Source organism: Cololabis saira, chromosome 21, assembly GCF_033807715.1.
Source record: "Cololabis saira isolate AMF1-May2022 chromosome 21, fColSai1.1, whole genome shotgun sequence".
Lineage (NCBI taxonomy): Eukaryota > Metazoa > Chordata > Actinopteri > Beloniformes > Belonidae > Cololabis > Cololabis saira.
This window is the reverse complement of record NC_084607.1, coordinates 23,277,874-23,286,508: the sequence shown is the minus strand read 5'-3', so window position 1 is coordinate 23,286,508 and position 8,635 is coordinate 23,277,874. Positions and strand designations below refer to the sequence as shown.

At 41.7% G+C, this 8,635-nt stretch overlaps 1 long non-coding RNA gene across 2 annotated transcripts; it reads right to left on the bottom strand.

The window, feature by feature from the left end:
* Positions 1 to 460: 460 nt before the first annotated feature.
* On the bottom strand, positions 461 to 1,953 carry LOC133422378 (uncharacterized). Of its 2 annotated transcripts, XR_009770738.1 has the most exons (4): positions 1,839 to 1,953; positions 1,678 to 1,755; positions 1,265 to 1,589; positions 461 to 1,178 (listed from the first exon to the last, which is right to left on the bottom strand). It is a non-coding gene; the product is annotated as an uncharacterized LOC133422378 (long non-coding RNA). The 2 variants fall into 2 exon arrangements; XR_009770737.1 differs by having other exon boundaries at positions 1,265 to 1,755.
* Positions 1,954 to 8,635: the final 6,682 nt, after the last annotated feature.

The window sequence follows — 8,635 nt, the reverse complement described above, 5'->3', positions numbered from 1 at the left end:
TAGCCTCTTTTGCAGAATCTTTGTTTGCAGTTCTGGGATGTAGCCATAGGTCTTCGATGTCTTCTTGGTGTACAGCATATACCTTTGGGCATTTTTCTTGTACAGCCTCCTGTACCTAAAATAAAAGCAGAGAAAATAGATTGTTCACATTCCAAGGGCCATGTTTTACAGTCAGTGTTTCCCCTACCATTGCATAGGCCTGGCGGGGCCGCCAGGCCAACGAGCCCCCCTGCCAGGCCTAAAAAAAAAAAATGTAATATGCCAAAAATAAGCGGCATATCCATTCATTCATAAATCAATGATCATTTACATTTAGGAGCGCCTGTGCAGCGCTTTGTTGTTTAGTTTACATTTTTGTTCTGATTGAGCTTCTTTTTTTGGTAAGCAATAATGATGAAAATAACACAGACAATAGATTGTCTTTCCACTAGAACCACTAAAGGTTCATTTTTCCCCCAGGCATTGTCAAATGCATGTAACTCTGTTGTAACAAAACGGGAAAAAAAATCTTCTACAATGTTTAAATTATTTATAACTGATATAATCTCAATTGTGAATAGGGATGTTTTGTCACATATCCCGTCAGCACAAGCAGCCCGTTAAAAGAGGACCATCCCAGAGGGTTTTCATAGAGATCCCTCTGAAATGTATAGAAAAGATGTGCTCAATGCTCATATGGGTCAGACCAGCACACTGCAGCCTTTCAGGCCCATGACACTTTGGTTAAAGGTTAGATTAAGCCTAATGATTTAATTGAAGTGATATAATTCTGCAATATAGGCCTACAATGATTTTTAATGTAAAACTTGGTTATATTGCTGCATGTCACATGTCCAATATGCCGTCCCACGCGCCTCGTCTGTTTAGGGTTTTTTCTGTGGGTACCACCGGGCCTGAAAAAAATTCTAGGGGAAACACTGTTTACAGTACAGTGTTTTATATAGAGTTTCAATGGTGTAATCAGGTAAAATGGTTACCAACATCCAACATGTAGAAATGAGCATGTCACTTACTGCTTGCTTCCATCAGACTTGCACAACTCTGGGCGGTCCTTGTGGTAGTTATAATCGATCGCTGCGAGGAGCATCCTGGCCTCAAAGACAGGAGGGCTAAATGCTGAGCGCTTGCTGGCATACATTAAAATATGATTTTGGAAGGACTCCAGATCAGCAGTGGACCTGTGGGGGTGGGACATAGAGACATTTTTTTATTTTTTGGAAAATCACTTTCTAGGTACAGTATGTGTACACACTCATTAAATTACCTGAAGTTCAGGTATTTGTGAACTTCGTTGAGCCATCGCTTGTTTCGCACAATACTCTTCAGGGCCTCGTGTGCCATGGAGCCTCGCTCAAGCCACTCTTGAGTTCCCCCTGATTGCAAGTCTGCATGCTGGCAGCCTCCCAGTACCCACCTGTGTTCATTTGTGACATGGTGTAGGAGCCCAAACCACAGCTCCTACAAAATAATACAGAAATATAATGGACAGACACAAAAAGCATGGGAATTGAACATTATTCATTAGGTCATTTATCTCCTGTTCATTCATGAGCGGGGTTTCAGCATCCTGGATGCTCATGTTCTGTAGACTAAAAGAAAACAGTCAATCACAATGTACATGTTCAACATAATTTCTTATATTTAGACAAATTCGAAAGCTTGAGAGTATTTATATACCTCTCCTCTAGAACTTCTGAGGCATCCATGGTGCACTCCTCATCTTCCAATGCTTCCTCTGTAGGTGGCAGGTCTTCTCTATAAATAGTTTAGTTGTTTTAGACAAAAAATGCTTCCAAATATGAAATGAAAATGAAAACAACGTGGCACTGATCACTGACCGATTTGAAAACGTTTCAGACGATGCATGTCCAATACTGGAAAGTGATGGTGCAGTCAGGTGGTGCTTCTTCCACTGTCTTTTACTTGGGGTTGAAGTGCTTGGACCATAATAGCTGAGGAGACAAGCGTTTTTGTCATAATTATGGAACACTCCACACATTTACCATAATATGCAACAACCAACACATTTACCACAGACTAGTGTCTAACCAAAGATAATGCGGGGAAAATTACGTCTGCATTCGTCATCAATGGCTAACGGCAGGGAGCAGATATTGGCAGAACACCGGTGCAACACCGGCCGTTCAAAGTGAACCCTGATTTATGGTTCCGCGTTAAATGGACGCAGAGCCTACGCCGTAGGGTACGCAGCTCTTTAATGCAGAAACAGAGGATGAGGACTTTGATGAGTTTGATTAATGTAAAAACTGAAATAAAGTAGCCTACAATCAAACAAAGTTTTTTTCCTGCTCTATTTTTAAATACGCACACTCGTGTGATTGTGTTTGTGTTCCGCGGCGCACGTGTGTGTGTGTGTGTGTGTGTGTGTGTGTGTGTGTGTGTGTGTGTGTGTGTGTGTGTGTGTGTGTGTGTGTGTGTGTGTGTGTGTGTGTGTGTGTATAGACGGGGCCTTTGGGTTCGGTGCACCGTGTGTGTGTTTTAAATACAGAAATTACACAAAACTGAGGGTGCTGCTTTCCAAACGGCGCCCGTATGGTCGCGAAAATATGGTATTTATATATGAAAGCCAAACATTTAGCTATGAATCTTACCTGTCCAGGAGAAAATCAGCAATGTTGGCGTCTGTCTTCAAGTTCTTCTCCGCTTTCAGCCGTCTCCATCTTTCAAAAGCATCTCCTATACAAATCCTGGTTTTATTTCGGACCTTGTCACGACGTAACTCGGATTCATAACGAGGTCTTTTAGTTTTTGGAACGCTAGACATGTTTTCATCCAACACGTTTGTAGCAGCTGCTGCAATAATCAGAGCCGAGCTGGCAACCCGGATGCCGAAACGCTACTGACTTGGTGATTGGGAGATAGGTGGAGGGTGGAGCTTCAGACCAAAACAAAAAATGAAAACAAAAACATCAGTTGAGGGCTGCAACTCCTCTTTTTAAACTAGAATATCCTGGCTTGAGTGCTGTTGTCAGTGACATAAGTATTTGAGAAGAACATGATTTTTAAATGTCTGTTGACATATCGGGGTCATTTTATGATTCGTTTTATTATTCTTCTTACACACAGCTCCTTTAACTCTGCATGCAACACACACACACACAAATATATATATTTTTTTTATATATTTTTGGGGATACGTCATAAACATAACACATGTTCAAGACCCTTTCCATGACAACAAAATGTCTAAACCCAATTTTAAAGGCCTTTGGACATTGCCATGGAAATAAACCTCCCTGTCAGTGAGTGACAGTGAGGTGTGAGTGAGATTTTCTTTTGTGCATTTATTCAGGCTGCAACCTTATAAGAGAGTTTTCTGACACTGCCAAGGTTTGATGATGAGCAAGAAGCTAAATAAATGAAAAAGACAAAGTTATTTAAACTGCATGAACACTTGTCTCATTGTTTCCATGGTTTGGCAGGACAGAAGAAAGATGAGATACAAAAAAAGAAGAAAAAAAGTAAGTTAATTAACACAGAGAATAGCCAGTATTCTCCACCACACACGTAGTCAGATTTTTTAAAATGTTTTTCCAAATCAGTTCTTACAAACAACTGTTAGAGAAACCTGCAACCACCAGGGGACAGAATCAACATGATCTGGCTGTCAATCATTATTAATCGGAACAACTTAGGCAGTGCTGCAGTCCTGCCAGAGAAACCACAACATACGGTATTTCATAAGCATCCCAGAGGTTATCATCCACTCTTCTCTGTCACAAATGTGTCAAGTCTGTTTCGCCATGTCCGAACAGCAGGACTGTGTGAATTTACCGGGGTTTTTAAAAGACCACACCACAAACAGACTGCCTTTTACACTAACGTAATACTAACCTGTGGAGGCCACAAGACACATGATCTGAGATGAGAAGCAACATCCCGTTTGTGGAGCTTTCTCAAATGTAAAAATAAGAAAAACTGCAGTATTTCAAATTACCACGAGGGCTGGTTTGAAACACAACTCAGTCTCCATCAACCCTCATGTTGAAATGTCCAATTAGACAGCATAAATAAACATACTTACAGTGTCCCCTTTTACACTGCTGAATGTTTATAACCTCTATTTAGCGTAATGCCTGTCGTTTTAACATTAACTGATATGATGTAATGTGTTGAGCTGGCCTTCTCATAATGCGGATCAGGTCTAACACAATGACACAGAATGGTGGGTGGGTGAGACCTCCTCATCCCCAGAGCCCAGTACGCTATAAATCAACATATTACAGGAACTTTAATATGCAACTGGCCAGTACATTGCAGCTTTGCAAGAAACAAAACTCAGATCATTAACAAATTGAAGAGCCTCAGAAATATGTTTGCATGCGATAAATGATCATAACAGCAGAAGTGGCAGAGGAAGACTTGGCTGATCATATTTCAATTTGTTATGCACAGTTTGGGGGGGAGCCAATCCACAAATCCTGTTGTTAATCAGACCCAATCCATCCTCTGCACCCAGCACTGCCTCAGCCAGGTCTTCTGATGCTGTGGTGAAGCCACCAAGACCAACCAGTCAGACCACAGGACCGTCATGTTACGCATTACGCCTCCTCACTCCTCTTCCCTTCCCTCAACTGGGCTTCAGGCATCAGGGAGGTATCAGGGGGGCAACAGCAGCGCTTCCTTTGACATAGTCCAGTGCAAATTAAATACAAGTTTTTCATTAAAGGAGCTTGAGGCAGGATTTATGAAAAAAATGTGTATAAGTTTTAAGTTTTCTAGTAATAATTTCAGATGAAGCGTTCCAAACCAAAAAGAATAAGCCCTCTAGTGTATCTCTCCGTTGCCTTGAACAGGCTGTGTGCTGCAAAATGCGCTGCAATTCCGGGCCCAAATCTCCCGCGCTGTCCTGCGGATGTGACGTCAAATGATGCTGCATGCGCGTTCTCCCGTGCCGGCTTCGCTGTTGGCTGCAGTAACCCCAACGGTCGTCGTGGCGCTAATGAGTCTCATTTATTATTCTTGCCTCAAGCTCCTTTAAGGGAAAGTAAGGGCATAATCCAAAAAGGCCTATGGCTGTTACATCCTCTGTGAGAACACAGAGGATGTTCTTGTTCTTGAAGCCTCAAGAAAAATTATTTTGTTCTTTAAGCTCTGGTTTGGGACTTTTTTTTTTCGTGTGGTGTGCGCAAACTATTGTGTGATTTGTCCGAAATGTAAAGTGGGTGTGGCTAATATAGAGAAACAATAGTCATCCCAGTTTTTCTGCTGGTATGGATGTTTGCACCACAACTCTTTTTTTCCCCATCTCCCCGTTATGTAATCATGATTAAAATAAAATCTTCCTCTTTCATCAACTTAAATTCACTAATTTCTGTTGTCACCATGAGGTTGCTGTTTTGTTGCTTTTCTCATAGTAGACTTGTGCAGGGTTGCCAATTTCACTTATAATCTACTGTGGGCTTGTCTATTCTGAATGTATTTTCAGGAGCTCTCGCTTGTTGCAGGCACCAACACATCTGCCACCTCATTTTTCCTGTGTATAATATTTAGGTGCTGCATCAACCCAACGTGACAGCACTCAAAATGTACCCAAAGTTTAGGTGCAGAAAGTGGAACTCACTGCAGCACCTGGCGGATCATTACATAAAGGTATTTAAATGTCACACACACTACACCGTATCTACTGTACACACACTATACACACCCGTTTACTGCTATGTATAATCATCAAATACTGTGTTACTAATATGTGACATGTCAAAGTAAGTGAAGAATAATTATTATTAATTATTATTAGGGCCCCAGCACTTACAGTGCGAAGGATTCTTTTTTTTCCTCGTTTTTATTTTTCCGACGAAATGAGGGCCTTTTTGCCCCCCCTAAACGTGCCCCAAAAGTCAAGCTTTTGAGCCTAATGGCTCAAAAGCGCCCCCTAGAAAACTTCGTGCCTCATGTCGCAACCTAAAGAAAAGTCTCTTGGCGGCATGGCCGAAACCGAACAGGAAGTCGGCCATTTTGAATTAATTGTGTAATTTTGGCGCAATTTATGTCATTTCTTCAGCCGCTTCTTCGCCCGAACCGTAACGTGCACCCAGGTGTGTTTACATCAAAATGTGCGTCTCGATCCTGCGACGATGCGCATTACTTTTCTCAGTCAAAAGCGTTACCGTGGCGACGATAGACGCCAAAAAGCGCGCCCCCCTTCATCTGATTGGTCCATATTTGATAGTTCCTACTTTCTGCCATAACTTTTGAATGGTTTGACATAAAGACTCGTGGGTGGTGTCATCTTACTCGGTTTTGAGTCCTTGAACATAATTGGTGCAAATTAGCCCCGCCCCTTCTTCTGATTGGTCCATATTTGATAGATCCTACTTTCTGCCATAACTTTTCAATGGTTTGACATAAAGAGTCGTGGGTGGTGTCATCGGATTCAGTTCTGAGTCCTTGACCTTTATTGGTGAAAATTGCACGCGCGAGGGCCCGTTCATCGCTACTTGCAGCTTTAATTATTATTATTATCCTAGTGCACTGCTGACAGCACCTCCCTCATCTGTCACCTTGAAACAGCTGGACTCTACAGTGTTTGAAAGTCAGCTGATTCATACTGATCCATACTCCTTTCACATGATTTCTCCACACTAGTGTTTTCAGCAGTCATATGGCTGTTGCTTATTTTTCTGACCTGGAAACCCTGTACATGAGCTGCACATACTGTAGGTACTGCAGTCGGAGGGGTCTGTGAAGACTCCACACTCAGTTTCTCAACAAGTGTGAAATGCCTAAAAGGAACTTTGTTCTTGTTTTTGGTGCCCCGAGAACAAGAACAAATTCTTCTGATGTTCATGAACAGATATCAGCCAGTAGGTGGCACAATCATTCCTATTGAGAAGAAAATGTTTTCATGTGCTGTTAAATATATAAACAGATCGCTGCAATTGGATTTAGGTTGGACTAGAAAGGTCAGAGGATAAGACTTAGCTAATCAGCAGGCAGCAGCTGTGTTCACCCATCAGGCCCCAAAACTGTGATCAATACCACACACTCTAGTTGTCCAGTTCTTTTTCATGCTGTCTATGGGCTCCGATGAAATCTCCAATATGGACAGAGAGGTTTATTTTATTTCAGTTAAAAAGCACCCATCCTTTTAATAAAGATAATATGTGTTTAAATAAGCAGATTACTTCATATTACTTCACACATGTCATATTTTGATTCTCATGAAATCTGACATTTTTGTGTAAACTTGTAATTTCACATATTCAATCAAGCAAACAGCATTCTCAATTACTCAACTTTTGAAATGTTCATGGTGGGACTTGAAGATGTATTGACGATGAAATTCAAAGGTGATTAGAGCAATTTGAGTTTATCAGCATATAAAAACAGCAGCAGAAATATCATTTTTGTTTCCAGGTTATTTCAGTATGTGAGCCATCTGGCATATCGCTTGCATCCTCACAGCGTTTTTCTGGTCGCAAAAGAACACCACAAACTCACTTTAGGATCCCATTATTAGTGAAAATAAAGCATTTCTTCATTTTCAACCTCTGATATTGAAATTATATGTTTAGCACTCTTTATGGAAATGGGGTTGTAAAAATTAACATGTATCTGTACTTACTTGTTGTGCCATAGAAAAAAAGCCTGTTTGTGTGTGTGTGTGTGTGTGTGTGTGTGTGTGTGTGTGTGTGTGTGTGTGTGTGTGTGTGTGTGTGTGTGTGTGTGTGTGTGTGTGTGTGTGTGTGTGTGTGTGTGTGTGTGTGTGTGTGTGTGTGTGTGAGCGTATGTGAGCGTGTGAGCGTGTCAGCGTGAGCGTGCGTGTGTGTGTTGTGAGTGTGGCAGGAAGGAATTGTTATATCTCAGTCTTCTGTCTGTCTGGGCCACCATGGGTCATTACAGCATCACAGTGGAGGACAAGACTGGAGTAAACCTGACAAATGAACCTGTCCTGTCACTCATAACACACACACACACACACACACACACACACACACACACACACACACACACACACACACACACACACACACACACACACACACACACACACACACACACACACACACACACACACACATTTTGGGACTGTCTCATACATCAGAAACCTGATGGAAATCTGGCCTGGACTAACCAGCTGGAAAAGTGACCCTCTGGTTAATGGAGAGGCTGAGAAAAAGAGAGTGAGAGAGACAGAAGATGAGCGAGTGAAAGTTGCAGAGGCAGAAAGTGCAAGAGAGGGGAGAAACAAAGGGAGAAGGGATGATAAAACAATTTAACATCTCAAATGACAGATGGGTATCACTGAAAGAACCATTCCAAAGTGAAAACAATCTGTCCATCCATCTAACCACTAATGTTTATCTGCAGCCTAAGCAAGGAGATCCAGACCTTCCTCTCTCTTCAAGTCCTTCTAGGAGAATGGAATACACCATCACCGGAGTCTTATTAGAGAAATGTATTTTGATGTAGGTCAAGTGCCCCAAGTGCTAACACTATGCTGCAAACAAATATTTAATCCTAATTTAAGACCGCTTCAATTCATCTGTTTTTGGTCCCCAAAGAAAGTTTACATTCCTTACCATCTAAGGATTGATCTAGGTTTGGAATGTTCCTTTTAACCAGGGCGGCCCAAATCTGGTTTGCGAAAGCTGCTGTCCTGCATGATGTT